We start from the raw sequence: 14,115 nt of genomic DNA, 5'->3' as shown, positions 1-14,115 counted from the left end.
ATCAAAGTTTTCCTTTTCTCCCCGTGTTGCACTGAGTAGCCAGGACAAGACAGCAGGGTAAATAGGAAGTCAGAACCCCTAAGGAGAACAGCAGGTAGGGCTGGCTCATAAAACAGAGGCCGCCCCGCCATATGTGGTCATCTGGCAGCCCCATGAATCAGTCACACAAAGACAAATACCTTTGATCTACTTGAAAGGCTGAAGATGTGAAATACAAACTTGAGTGACCTTTGAACTTTTCAGCCTGAGCAGTTCGCCTTTGTTTCTGGAATATTTTTTTTTCCTTTAAAATTCCACACCACTTCAGATGAACCCGTGTGGTTTTGTGATTTTTCCTCTCTCTCTTGTCCATTCAGCAAGATCAGTGTATGCATTCTCAGTTCTGTAAAAATGGTTCTACAAACTCCAATTTCAAAAAGGAAAGCTATACAGGATGCCTTTTAACTTGCCTCCTAATTGCTCTCCCTGCTTCTTTCTGCCCCTGTTTCTCCTTCCATGGATCCTCAACACAGCAGCCAGAGCCATCCCCTCAACATCACATCACGCTGAGCACGTCTCTCCACCGCTGAGTCTCTGCAGTGACTTCCGAGCAAACGTGAGGCTTCCACAACCCTACAAAGACTCAATCTTCTGTTCCTCTCTCCTTCAGTCACTCTTTTCTTGTCATCCTGGTCTCCTCGAGGTTCCTCAACGGCTCCAGGCACACTTGCTTCTTTTAAATAGCAAATCTACCCAACACTCCTGGTCTGCTTTACCACACTGCAGTATCCATGCTATACATATCCACGTATACGTCTAAGTGGGTATACGTGTGTGTGTGTATAAAGGAAGACATGTTTATGTACTTAATATCTCTCAAACTGCACTATTCTATGTTAGCAGGATTTTTTATTCTGAGTGGTTCATTGATGAACCATCTTCTAGAACAGTGCTGGGCACACAGTAGGTGCTCAATGAAATGTGTTGAATGAATTAAAAATGAGTACATATTCTTAAAATAGTCTTTAAAATTACCAAATTTTTTTAGATTCAGAGAAGAAATAAAATGAGAAGAGTAGAAGGGGATTGTAAGACAGAGACACTCTCCCGGCACGGATGAGGAAGGTCACTGGCGCGTCTGGCTGCCCGAGAGAGACCCCCAGAGCCCCCAGGTGCACTCTGCACTCCACTCTTGTGCTGTAAGGTGCAGTTTTCTTTCTTGAGTTGGTTTCCTGACATACATGTCTGTGATTGGGGGTAGCTTGTTCATTCTCAGATAACTGACCATGTTTGTGCCAGAGATTTAACTCCCTCCTCAAGAGCATCTGGATCCTGTTTCCCTATTAGAGGCCAGTCCGTGACAGGAACAACATTTCTGCCAACTCTCTTCATCTGCTTTCTCCTCATTGTCTTCTTCCTCAGTGAGAATCATCATCAAGCCAGCAGTCTGTTAACTAGGTTTTTCCTCAACGTCCTCACACTGACTTTGTTTAAAAAATTTCCACTTAACCTGTATTTTTGTATTACTCTTTACCCATTTAAGTTTATACTAGACTACTTCTCGACTCTTTCAAGCTGAAGCATTCATCCAGAATTCATCATTTTAAAACTTGTATTTCATCAACATGACATATCAAAGATAAACTATGACAGACCTGATTCTGACTGTACCAGACTTAAAGGCTCTGTTTGCAATTATGCAAACAATTTAGAAGGTGCCATCCTCCAAAATCTCAGTATTAATTTGAAGGGCAACTGCAGCCAAAATGTCTCTTTCAAAACCTCAGCCTTGTAAAGTAACTAATTAAAAATTCTGGAGAACAAAATAAAACACACTCAAGCTAGAGGAGTTACATAGTCTTTTTTCTAATCAAATCAGAAAAGGCACTTCCCATGCTTCTTATTACTGAAACTTTATCTTCATGTTATTATAGGAAGTTGGAGCAATCACCAGAAATGCAGTGTATGAAATTTTCGTAATTAAAGGAAGATGGTACCTTTGGACATATATCAGGACATGTTAGCTAGTACACCTCCAAGACCTTGCTTCACAGTTTGCTGAAGAGAGAGGACATGACCCTCATGGGGCACTGCAGCATTTGTTTGGGGGGTGGGGGGAAGCTGGGGCAGGGGACAAGGGGAGCCATGCAAAATTGAAAGAGTATTCAACATACTAATGTATTCTATGAGCTATAATATATGTGATATGTTGTTATATACCATGTGCAGTGCCTCAGTTTACTTTTTTCCTGTTTCTAAAGTTTCTAAACAAGCAAAACTTGTTTGGTTTACATGGCCAGCTTGCTCTATGTTATGCACAACCTGGGGAAGGCATTCTTGTGACAAACAAGCTAACTCAGTGCTTACATTAATGCCATGTGAACAAAGGAGGAAAATACATTTGTATCTTAAACTATAATAAATTAATTTTTATTATAAATCAACTATATTCAATAAAAATAAATTTATATCTTTCAAATTAAAATGAAAAATTATCCTCTAAAATTCCATTGATTTTATTTATTTTGTGTTTATGATATTTATTTTGAACTTTCCAGAATCCAGGAACACTTGGTATTTATATTTATTGAAAGAAGACACTGGTTTGTTAGGAAACACTAACAGATAATTATTCTGTGTAATGCACTGAACTGAAATTCATGCAAGGGAAAAATAGAAGAGAAGTACAGGAAAGTTGTGCAAGAAGGAAAATGGCAGATGGAGATGTGAGTCATCAATCCAGAAAAGATCTAACTCCTACTATGTGTCAGATACCATTATGATTTTAGCCAAGGCTACATTCCGTCCTAAATAACGATGACTACCATCTACCATAGTGAGTTCAGGTGAAGAACAGAGGGGAAAACTGCTTTGAGCTGTAGACGCGGGATTGCAGGCTGTGTTTGATCACAACCAGCACCTCTGCCTATCTCATTCAAATCCAGGCCTCAGTTGTTATAAATCACTGCAGGTACAGGACTTCTGGGCTGGGCTGCATGCGAATCATCAAAACCATGAATATTATATATAGGTGTGAGGGGCTACTTACTAAATAAAGTTGGACAAATCAGAAGTAAGGATGTTTTGATTCCTGACATGACTCAGTTTTGACATCAGTGAATGTTGTGAGAGCGACTGGTGGCTTTTAGGTGAACAAATAAGGTAGTCAGCTTAGGTCACGTCCCGTCGTAGTAGGTTTGTTACAATCACTGGACAGACGCTGACTGTCCTATCGTTATTGCCCCAAGTCCATAGTTTACATTCAGGTTCACTCTTTGTGCTGTATATTTTATGGGTTTGGACAAGTGTATAACAGAACATGAATCCATCATTATGGTATCATGCCAAGTATTTTCACTGCCCTAAAAATCCTCTGTCCTCCATCCGTTCATCCATCCCTCCCTGCAAACCCCTGGCAACCACTGATCTTTCTCCTGTCTCCATAGTTTTGCCTTTTCCAGAATGTCATATAGTTGGAATCATATAGTATGTAGTTTTTTTAAGATTTGCTTTTGTCATTTAAGTTGACTCCAAGTTTTTTTCATGGCTTGATAACTCATTACTTTTTAGTGCTGAGTAATATTCTGTTGTCAGTATGTACTACAGTTTAGTTATCCATTCAACTAGTAAAAGATATCTCAGTTGCTTATGAATTTTGGCAATTATGAGTAAACTGCTATAAATATCCATGTGCAGGTTTTTGTGTAGACATAATTTTCACCTCATTTGGGAAATTACCAAGGAACTCAATTACTGGACTGTACAGTTAGAGGATATTTAGGTTTGTAAGAAACTGCCAAACGTTCTTCAGAAGTGGCTGTACCATTTTGCATTCCCACCAGCCATGAATGGGATTTCCTGTGGCTCTACTGCTGATGTCTTTATGTTTCAGTTTATTAGCAACTAAGACAGGAAATGGTATTAATCATGGGAATAATTAGGTTTTTGTTTAGCAAAATAATTTACACTACTTAGAGAAAAATACATATATTTATATTAAAAGGATTGTAGGTAATGTGAACAGGTGGAATTAACAACAGTAAAAAAGTAGGAGAAACATGCCTGAGGCTTTTCTTGCTAAAATTACCAAAGGAGATGCTGAGGGTAACTTTACTGGAGGTTAGCAGATGTAACACTGATGCTTGGGCATTATCAAATCATTCACAGTAGCGGATTATAGAGACTGGTCAGTTTTTAGTTTGATGATTCCATAATGTCCCCGCTAGGGCGTTTTTGTATGGGTAAAGATACTAAGATATTACAAAACTCCACTTGCATTATGTCAAATATTGGTTATCAGCCCATTATTTTGTTGTGTTTTCTTTTCCTTTGGCTTAGCTTGTTTTGGTAGTGTTAGATTTAGGAAGTGACTTACTGAACCTCATTTTCAGCCTCTGGTGGTTACAAAAAGGAAAATTTTATAGAAATCTCTCTTACCTTCAAACTTTATACCAGTAGTAGCCTAAACTGTCTAGTCAACATAAGGTGGTTTTGGAGTACAGAATGTTGTAACAAATATTATAAATAAATATTGTAATAAAGCCCATTAGGTTCTTCAAGTTTTGCCCTGCCTTAGACTAAGTTTAGGATGGACCTTCCATTTTCCAGTGAATTGTAGTGTATTAAGGAAGAATAAATATTGTCTACATATAATCTAGGCATTCAATTTATTGAACTGAGTGAGTTCTTTAGCCCTACAGAAATATTTGGTGTTTTGTTCTTCCTTTTGTATCCACTATATGTTTTTATATTTGTCTCTGCAGGGGAACTAACAAGCATAGCAAACTTGGCATCTTAAAGGAAATACAGTTACTGCATCAGTTAAGGTTGGACAGGTCTCTGTAAGAATTAAAAATAGTGAGAATTTAATCTAGGTAAGTGATGAAAGTGCAGGGGAGCTATATAGGGACTGGTGAGAAAACCCAGGGATTAGACAAACAGGAAGCTGATGCCACTTCCTTCTGAAAGGGCAAAGAGAAGAGCCAAGTTAGCTAGGGGCTGCCTGGGGGTCAGGATTCCAGGAAGAATATGGAATCACGCCAGGTTTTGTCATGTGGGAAATAGAATATGGAGGGCACACAGCTACATCCAGAGGCTGCTAGAAGCAAAGGGCATGAGGCAGAGAGAGAATTCCTCCTTCCATGCTCATGCTCTCTGGTCTCCCCCCACCCCAGTGTCACCCACTGACTAAATCCAGGTGGAATCCAGCATTAATAGGGCCTGTGATACACAGCCTGCGGGAATTACCATCCCTAGGAAACAAAAAGGCAAGAGTGGAAAAAGGGCGAACGGTCCAAAGACCAGCATAGCTAACCACCACTTGGAAACGCTGCAGATCTCATGCTTTTTCTACATATATTGGGATGGGAAACATTAATTGGCCTGAGTTCTTTCCTTCAACTCTATATTCATCATTTGAATAAATAAAGCAAATGATTCCAATGCCGACAAAACTAGCCTTATGGGAACATTTACTTTAGGGTTTATATTTTGACATTTTTTTTAACTTAAAATTCATGAAGTTTATTTCTGTCTCCTGTCTATATTTAGTGAATTGTGGGATTTTGCAGGCTTTTTAGCATTTTGATAATATTAAAAAAAAAAAAAGGAAGTTTTAAAATGATAAAACGTTGTCTAAATATGTATTCCATAATAATTTGATTATCAAAGTAATACAAGGTATTTTTCAGTAATTTATTCAGTCAATGTAAAAATGTCACCAAGTTGGAAGCATAATATATGATTCAAGCTACCAATATGCCAATATCCTTTAAAAGATAGTTTGACTCCAGGCCTCCTGCTTTATATTGCTTTTCCATAGATGTGGGCACAGACCTAAAGTTTCCTGCCTCCATCTGTTCACTGGGCATTATCATTTGATACACAGAAATAAGGTTTAAAAATCTTAACTAGTTAGTCTTTCCAGACTTTAAATGTTTGATCTTTAAATTTAGTTTTTATTCCAACAAACTGCTCTTTCATGATCATAACACATTGTGGTATCATCGCATATCAGAATAACAAATGGTTCCCCTCTAAATTCTTCCAAATCACTCCATTGGTTAATATAATGCAGTGTTTCTCAGACTGGGTCTTGGAACATTCTTCTTGGGTATCCTTGAGTTACCTACCTTGTATATATGGGTATATAACCTTATATTTTGACTACAAAATGTGGCTTTGAGGACTCACATAAGCTTAGATCCATTTTATGAATTACAAGGCAACTTCCAAATTGAAATATATATTAATATATATTACAAGCTGTCCTAATCAATATATAGACACGAGAATAGGTCTACCAACAATACTTAAGAAACAAAAACAACTGAAGTGTTTTCAGCCCTAATCAATGTCTTATCTCAGTGATATTAAAACAAGGTAAGATTGTATTATACAAGCTGAAACTTAATGACATATATCAAAACTAGCAAAAATTAAACAACATTAATAGGAAGAAGTCAACATTATTTTAGAAAAGGGGAGAATTCTAAAATCAAATTTAATGTGTCCACTGGATTGTAAAATGGTCTGTACTGGCTAGCCGAACCCCTCCATCCTAGTTGGCATGTGGTCCACATTTATCTTATAAACCGCTATCAGGAAGATAACATAATCTTTGCTTACTTAAATCACCTGCTGCGTTAGTTTGCTCAGGCTGCCATAGCAAAATATCATAGACTGGCTTACATAACAAATTTATTTCTCACAGTTCTGGCAGCTGGGATTTCTAAGATCAAGGTGCTGGCAAGGCAGGTTTCATTCTGAGGATTCTACTTTGTGTTTGTAAGTGGCCTCCACCTTGCCATGTGTTCACATAACTTCTTTGTGCATGTGTGGGGAGAGAAAGAGCCAGCTCTCTGGTGTCTTTTCTTAAAAGGGCACTAATCCCATCATGAGGACCTCACCCTCAGGACCCATCTAACCCCCAAAGGTCTCATCTCCAAATATCACCACATTGAGGGGTAGGGCTTCAGCACAAATTTTAGTGGGACATAAACATTGACAACACCTTCTCAGTGACCTTCTCATCATTATTTTGTCTGAACCCCTGCTCTCACACCAGATAGCTAGAGTTATAGAGAGAGGCTCTGAGCTAAGATGGTGATGTACCAGGAGTTCAGGCCAGTGAAGGACAAGACAGAAAAAGCCTACAGACTCAGTATATAGAAGTTAAGTAGGATATTGCAGAGAATCCAAAATAACAAGCCAAGCAGGCCATTTAGCTGGGTCATCACTCTGAATGGGACGAGCTGAGAGAGAGCATCCAGGTAGAAGGGAAGTTGTGAGGGCAGAACTGCGAAGAGTGGAAGTATCCAAAAGGAGGACAGTAGGAAGAGCCTGAAAAATTCTCAAAGCCTCGGGAGCAAAGCCATGGCCACTTTTATGGCCATGCAGACGATGCTGTTAGAGAGCTACACCACTTAGACCTATGTTTGGCTTGCCGTTTGGACTTTACTATACAGAAAGAACGTTTTGGCTTATATTTTCATCTGCGTGGCAGTGCTATGCCTTATTTTAAATAAATATATTACATAAATTGACCATGCATTCCATACATTTGCATCTTGTTTACTTAGAAAATGTAAATTTTTTCCCTGAATATGAACAATTTTTGCTACACTGTTGGAAGTAAGGTTCTGACAGCAAAGTTAAATGACAGAGCAATTAACATGAAGTTTGCACTATGGAAAGTTCTGTCTGGCCTGACTACCTCTCTAAGATGTCATCTTGTATTAGAGTGTTAAGTTGCAAAAGACATCCTCCAAATCTCAGTCATCTTGGGCACAACAAGGATTCTTTCTTTCAGTCACAGTCTAAAGCTAAGTGATCTTAGTTGGGAGAGATGGCTCTGCTCCACTGTCTTTCAGAGATCAAGGCTCATGTCACATAGTGACCATCTTCTACGGCCTCAGGTCTTTGCCAATTTTCAGCATGTGACAAAAATAAGAGGAGGACTACACAGGAAGTACATTAATATCAGGTCTGGGCATGGTATATATTATTTCTACCCAGATTCCACTAGAATTTAGTTCATAAACTATTAACATGGTCCCATACAACTACAAGGGTGGCTGGGAAATGGAATCTAATTGCGTGTCTGGGCAGCAAAGCTATCAGAGAATAGTGAACACATACCTTGTCCCTGCTAAATCGCTTTATCTTATTATCTCTCTCTCTAGCCTCTTCTCCATCAATGGAAAAGCCATGGAAAAGCAGACTGACAACCACAGATATCGCCAAATATGTTTATATGTTCTAACAAGTATCTCATAATTTCTAAAATATGAATTAATTAATATCTGGACAGTGTAGTTTTTGTGTGCCCAAAGTCAGCTTCACATGGTTTTGGGCTTCTCCATGAACACAACATATGTTCCAGAAACAGTAAGTCTGTGTTTAATATGAATTGAGAGAATTGTTGCCAGTAAATTTAAGACAAATTCTTGAATATCCTTAGCATTAGTAGATTTGTTATTATTTGAGAAGTCTGGTTACAGTTCTTCATGGTTGTTTATTTGTTTATCACACGAGCATAGAGTTTTCTTGTAAATCCGTATTTCAATAGGGGGAAGCATTTATGAACTTGCTTCTAGGGAGAACTTGTCAGTGGCCTTTGCGAAAAAGCTTTAGTGTTACTAACCTTGAAGAGTACAACAGAGAAGAATTTTTCAAACTAATTCTCAGTGTTGAAAGTTGGCCATGACCATAACTGGTATAAAATGCCTTCACTTTGTGTCAGAAAGAAGAAACAGCCTCTTCACTTACTTAGTTAATCCTAGAACTGCATTTTTTAATATGGTGTCCCTTAGCCACATATGGCTACTTAAATGTAAATTCATTAAAATTAAATAAAATTAAAAATTTAGTTCTTTTAGTTACTCTAGCCATATGTCAAGTGTTTGATAACCATATGTAGCTTGTGGCTACCATACTGGACCGAACAGACAGAGCATTTTCATCAACATTGCTACTGGATAGCAGTGGTCTAGAAACAGTTTGCTGACCCATTGCTCTGTGAATGAGAGACACAAAGAACTCAGACCAGGGTGAATATTCACAGCAGGCAAGCTTGCCTGCTACCTATTTCATTTTTTTTTTTCATATTCATGAACAAATCTGAATTTATTCCGTACATTAAAAAGACCCAGGCTTATTTATTGGGTGTTTGCTTTGATGGCTGGAGGAGGATGGCTGGGTCGCTGGGGACTTGTGTTTATTCCTTCTGCTAGCATAAAGACTATTAGAGCTAGTCAAAGAAAGCCATTCTGTTTGGTGTAGATGGGCATAATAAATTAAGTACATAGCAATCTGACCTATAATACTTAAAATCACAAAGCATGTTGACATACTCTTGACATAAAAGCCAATCAGAAAGACCACTAAAGCTTTTTCTCCCCAGCCCCACCCCCTTCCATCCATCTACCTTCTCACATCCTTTTTTTTTTTTTTTTTTTTTTTGGGTTCCTGGAACATTCCGTTTTTTTACAAGCTAACAAGTTTGATGTGGCCCTGTGTCTTATTCCCTTCCAGGCTTGCAGCTGTTTTGGCAACAGAAGAAAAAGTCCCCATAACAAATCAAATAAAAGCCCTTTCTGTGAAGAGGAATTGAAAACAGCAGGCCTCAAAGAGGCCTGCACATGAGCTGCCTTGTTCTGGCTTTCAACACAACTCAAATCAGAAACACATTACCATAATCTGAAACAGCCCACTGCTAACACAAGACAGATGGCGGGTAATAACCCATGCATCATTAATAAATAAATTCCAGCATTAAAGGCTTTACAAAGTATGACAACATTATCTGGGCACAATTACTGCCCCTCTCCCACCCCTAACATCATTTCAGTGTGCTATGGGCTATGTTAGGCTTTTTTCCCTCCCTCCAACTCCACGGATCTGAAGGAAGTTTAAACACGGCACAAGTTTTAACCAGATGAAAGCTATCTCAGTGTACAGGACAGGTCTGAAACTCCGTAAGGGAAAAATAAAATAGCTGCCAAAGAGTAATAGCTCCCACGTTCGGCTGTTGGATCAGCCCATGGCAATTTATTACACTGCCCTCCACGCTGGCCTCACCCTTTCTGGTCTGCCTCTGTGCCTGCGTCGCACTACACACTTCAAGCCAGAATCTTGGCATCCGATTTGCCACAAAGCTGAAAGATATGTGTGATCTCTCAGCTTTCCTTTTGCAAACGATACCATCTGTCTCTTCTCCCCCAGCTCCCCTCAACAAGAGGGGAAGGAAAAACGACCTTTGATTAGCCTGAAAAAAGTGAGAGAGAATGAATTTTAACTCTATAAATAATGTTGGAAATCAAAAAAATAAGCCATTCATCAGCTGCCCAAAGACACCAATTACTTTGCATCACTTTATTTTGTTTGTTCAATTGGATCATGTTATTCCAACAGGATGTGAGAAGTACAGGAACTGAGCAGAGGATGGGGCAGCCTCTGGAAGAGCCTCTCTGGGGTCCCCCAGGGCTCTGCAGCATTTCTACAAAGCCTAGGCTGTGCATACCATTCTGTGCCAAAAAGCACGCATGGTGCTGGCCATAAATTCTGAAGAAACATAGGCTTTGGGAGACCAAATATCAAGTTTGCTTCCCCCTATTATGAAATTTAGTATTCCCTCCCAACAATGGGCAATATAAGCATTTTGTCAACTATATCAGTGTTGTGTCCTTAGTGAAAGAGAGAAACTGTTTGGCATTACCTCACTTGATGGGTTAAGAGCTAGGGACAGAAAATACAGTACATTCTAAATTGGCTAATTTCAGACGACTAGAAGGCCAAGTGAAAATACCTCCTTGGTCTCGTCCAATGCGCCAGCTGGTCAGTCACATGGACTTGACTTACAGTCTCTGCGCAGAGTTGCTCCTCCTAGTCTAGGGCCATTTGTGGGTGGGGGGTGTGAGGAACAAGAGAAGTCTCTCCTCAGAACAGCTGTCCCCTATGTTTCAGCACACAGAGAGCTTTCCATCCACTTAGATGTGCGCACACGAAGGCTGCAAAGTCTGCAGGACTCTCCTGATTAGCATCTAAATCCTTTGCCTCTATGTCCTCTTTCCCAAACTTAAATCAATATTTTTATGTGTACATATGTATCTAATTTCTCTTAATTGTGTGTTTATCTTATTTCCTCCATTAAACTGTGAGATTCCTGAGGGTAAAAACCATGTCTAATCTATGCTCTAAACTCCCCTTTAGCACCCTGATCAGAATGCTGTCTCAAGCTAAGTGAAATCACAGCTCAGAGAAAGGCCAGAGCCCCCAGCAATGCAGACTCGCTTGGAGTCCATGAGTTCCAGGTGAGTCTATTCCAAGGTGGCTTTTCTTTGAGCTCCCTCCAACCTTCTCTGGGAACAGCTGCTGAGGGATGGTCAGAAGGAGGTAAGTTAAGCTTTAATTGGTTCCTGAGGTATGCAATTTCCTTCACGATCTGGACATGATGGACAGAATTTTAATGGAGTCTGATACTGAACCAGTAGACAGAGAATGGAGAAAAAAATCATATTGATCAAGAGACTTTCAAATAAAATAGCATATTCTGAAAAGTAAGGATTCGTTCCAAAAAATCGTGGTCTGTTTCCAACTCTATAATTTCTGATGTATTTGATAGTCTCTTCTGTCTTGTGGTAATTCCTGAACAGGATGATTTACTAAACCATCACTTCATCATCATCTGGGTGAAATAAGTAATCTATGAGCTTCTATTTGCTCATTTTAAAAAGTACAGTCTATGGTCTGAAGTCAGTTAACCAGATTTAACCTCTGTTTTCTTGAGTTTTAAGTCTAAAAAACCTAGCTCATGCCTGCAAACATTCTAACTGTGAAAAAACAATATAATAGCACATTCACTGTATAGTTTGGATTGCTGTTTTTACTTTTATATGTAGCAAAGAACAAAACACATCACGACACTATGGAGGAAGAATTACTTTTTTATAGTCAGTAGAGTCTGATTCTAGAAAAATAAAGAGTGATTTGGTTCACTAATTAATAAATATTTATGTGTGTCAGGCATTGATTGGGGTACAGCGATGAACAAATCTTGAAGTGACAGAGCAAAAGAAATTAGAGCAGTGGGCTGGCTGAACAAAGAGGGTGGATTTACTTAGATGAATCAGATGAGGAAGCAGAGGATAACGCTGTACTCTTGTGAGACCAAGTAGAAGAATTAAGAGCACAGAACAGCCTATAAACCTGAACTAGTCCAATGATCTCGGTTGGCCTTGCTCTGGCACGGCTGGCCAACTGTGAGTTGACTGTGGGCTGGTTTGTCTAACATGGATTCATTTGGAATGTCTCAGCTCTTCTTTGAGTGGTCCCTCACACTCTAACAGTCTACTCTGGCATTTGTTTCAATGGGGTGGCAGAGTTCCAAAAGATTGAGTGGACACGTGAAAGGCCTCTTGAAGCCTAAGCGTGGAACTGACATACTGTGACTTCCATGGCCTCCTGTTGGTCCAAGGATGCCTCATGGCCAGCTCTGAATTAAAGAGTGGGGAAAGTAGATTCCACTCCTTGATGGAACTTGCTTTCAAAGTAGTATTTCAAAGGGTGTGGAGGCAGGAGGAGTGGAGAATTAGAATCATTTATACAACCAGTTTATCTCATTAATAATTAATGCTTTTTGGTTATAATGATCCTTTGAAATCTCTCTTCAAAAGAAAATTAAAACTTTAAATACTTTATATTGAGATAGTCTACTTGTCAGAATATATTTGTCAAAGAGTGCTTGTCATCTTGCTGGCTGCTAGATTTCTGAAGAGTAACAGCCTCAGCATCATTCCTTGCCAATCTTTGAAGGATAACTATAAAGTGGTATAAGCTGAAGAACAAACATTTTTGGTCCTTTCTAGCTAGTTACTTTAATTTTTTTCTAGTTTTGCTACCCACCATAGAAAGGAGAGTTGCTAATTTTACCTGTCAGATAGCGTGTGGGCTGGAAATCTATTTGTTGGCCATGATGAAGTATCTCAAAGAACCTAAGTCTAGGTACCATCCTTTAACATGATTTCTGTTTCTCATGACCTAGTGTAAACAGACCCCATGGGCCAAGCTCATCAAGTTCTCTTTCCCAACTCTGCTTTATTAAAATTGAATCACAGTCTGTACCAGACCTTGCTCTGAACCTTGACTCTTCTCTCAGGATTAAAATTTGAGAATTGGAAAGTATGGTGGTCTAGAAGGAGAAAACAAAGCCTCCAATAGTCTCTGCTACAAACTAACTTGTACAAAATAGTCAAACATGAGAACCTTTGTTCTTGCCCAGATATTAATAAAATGATGCCTTAATTCTCCTCCTGGTGATGTCTGTGTGTGTGACTCTCTCAGGAATGTTACAAAGCCTCCAGAACCTCACCAGCATTCCCAACAGTCTCCATAATACAGTCTCCGGGCTACTGAGCTTCTCAAAAGTGATGTAAATAAGGTTGTCAACAGAAGGAAGCAGGAAATGGTAAGGAGGAAATCAGAATGGAAGACAGTCTTCATATTAGAAAACTTCCCCATCCGTGTGATAACTTGCAGATTTCAGTGTGCAGAACTTGGGCCAGAATTTTTCAGCAAGTCATTCTGCATGGTTTCATGCTTTCCTACATTTCCTTTGAAGCCTCCTGAGCTTGAAAATATGGGAGTTAAAATGAAGAAAAATACGTTTCCATGAATTTTCCCTCAATCCAGCCAAAAACTCTTGGGCCTGCATCGACCCTATTTGACGATGTCTCCAAGGACTGACAAACAGCATCTCTGACATCTCTGTGATGTGGCCCGGGAGGTTAGAATGTTCTAGGCAAAACTCTACACATTTCCAGTATCAGTAGTTTCCAAATAAAGGCAATGTGGACCTTCTATAATCACTAGATGAATCATCTCTTAAGTTCTCTTCATTTGTGATTTTTATTCATTGTAGGAAAATAGAAAAATAGAAGACAAAAACATTTAAGATTGTAGTTACCAATAAAGGATCACAACCACGTGACATTCCTTTTTAAAATAAGTAACTTAAGCTGAGCTGCCACAATATGAGGAATAAATAAAAACAGGAGAGTGATAAGGAAGACTTTTATAACACTTATATAGCATCCTGTCATATTTAGGAGTGCCCACTGGGACAGGATTAAAGTTACA

The 14,115-nt window shown here is 39.1% G+C and overlaps 1 long non-coding RNA gene across 7 annotated transcripts in view; it reads left to right on the top strand.

The window, feature by feature from the left end:
• Window positions 1–2,449, top strand: part of LOC123616261 (uncharacterized) — a 556,494-nt gene extending 554,045 nt beyond the window's left edge. For 4 of the 7 annotated variants that reach the window (XR_012506409.1, XR_012506411.1, XR_006724194.2 and 1 more), the window contains one exon: window positions 513–2,449. This is a non-coding gene — a long non-coding RNA (uncharacterized LOC123616261). The remainder of the gene's footprint in view (window positions 1–512) is intronic. The other 3 variants (XR_012506412.1, XR_012506407.1, XR_012506410.1) reach the window with 2 other exon arrangements.
• The last annotated feature ends 11,666 nt before the right edge of the window (window positions 2,450–14,115 follow it).

Source organism: Camelus bactrianus, chromosome 4 (assembly GCF_048773025.1).
Source record: "Camelus bactrianus isolate YW-2024 breed Bactrian camel chromosome 4, ASM4877302v1, whole genome shotgun sequence".
Taxonomy (NCBI): Eukaryota; Metazoa; Chordata; class Mammalia; order Artiodactyla; family Camelidae; genus Camelus; species Camelus bactrianus.
This window is presented reverse-complemented; position numbering and strand designations above follow the sequence as displayed.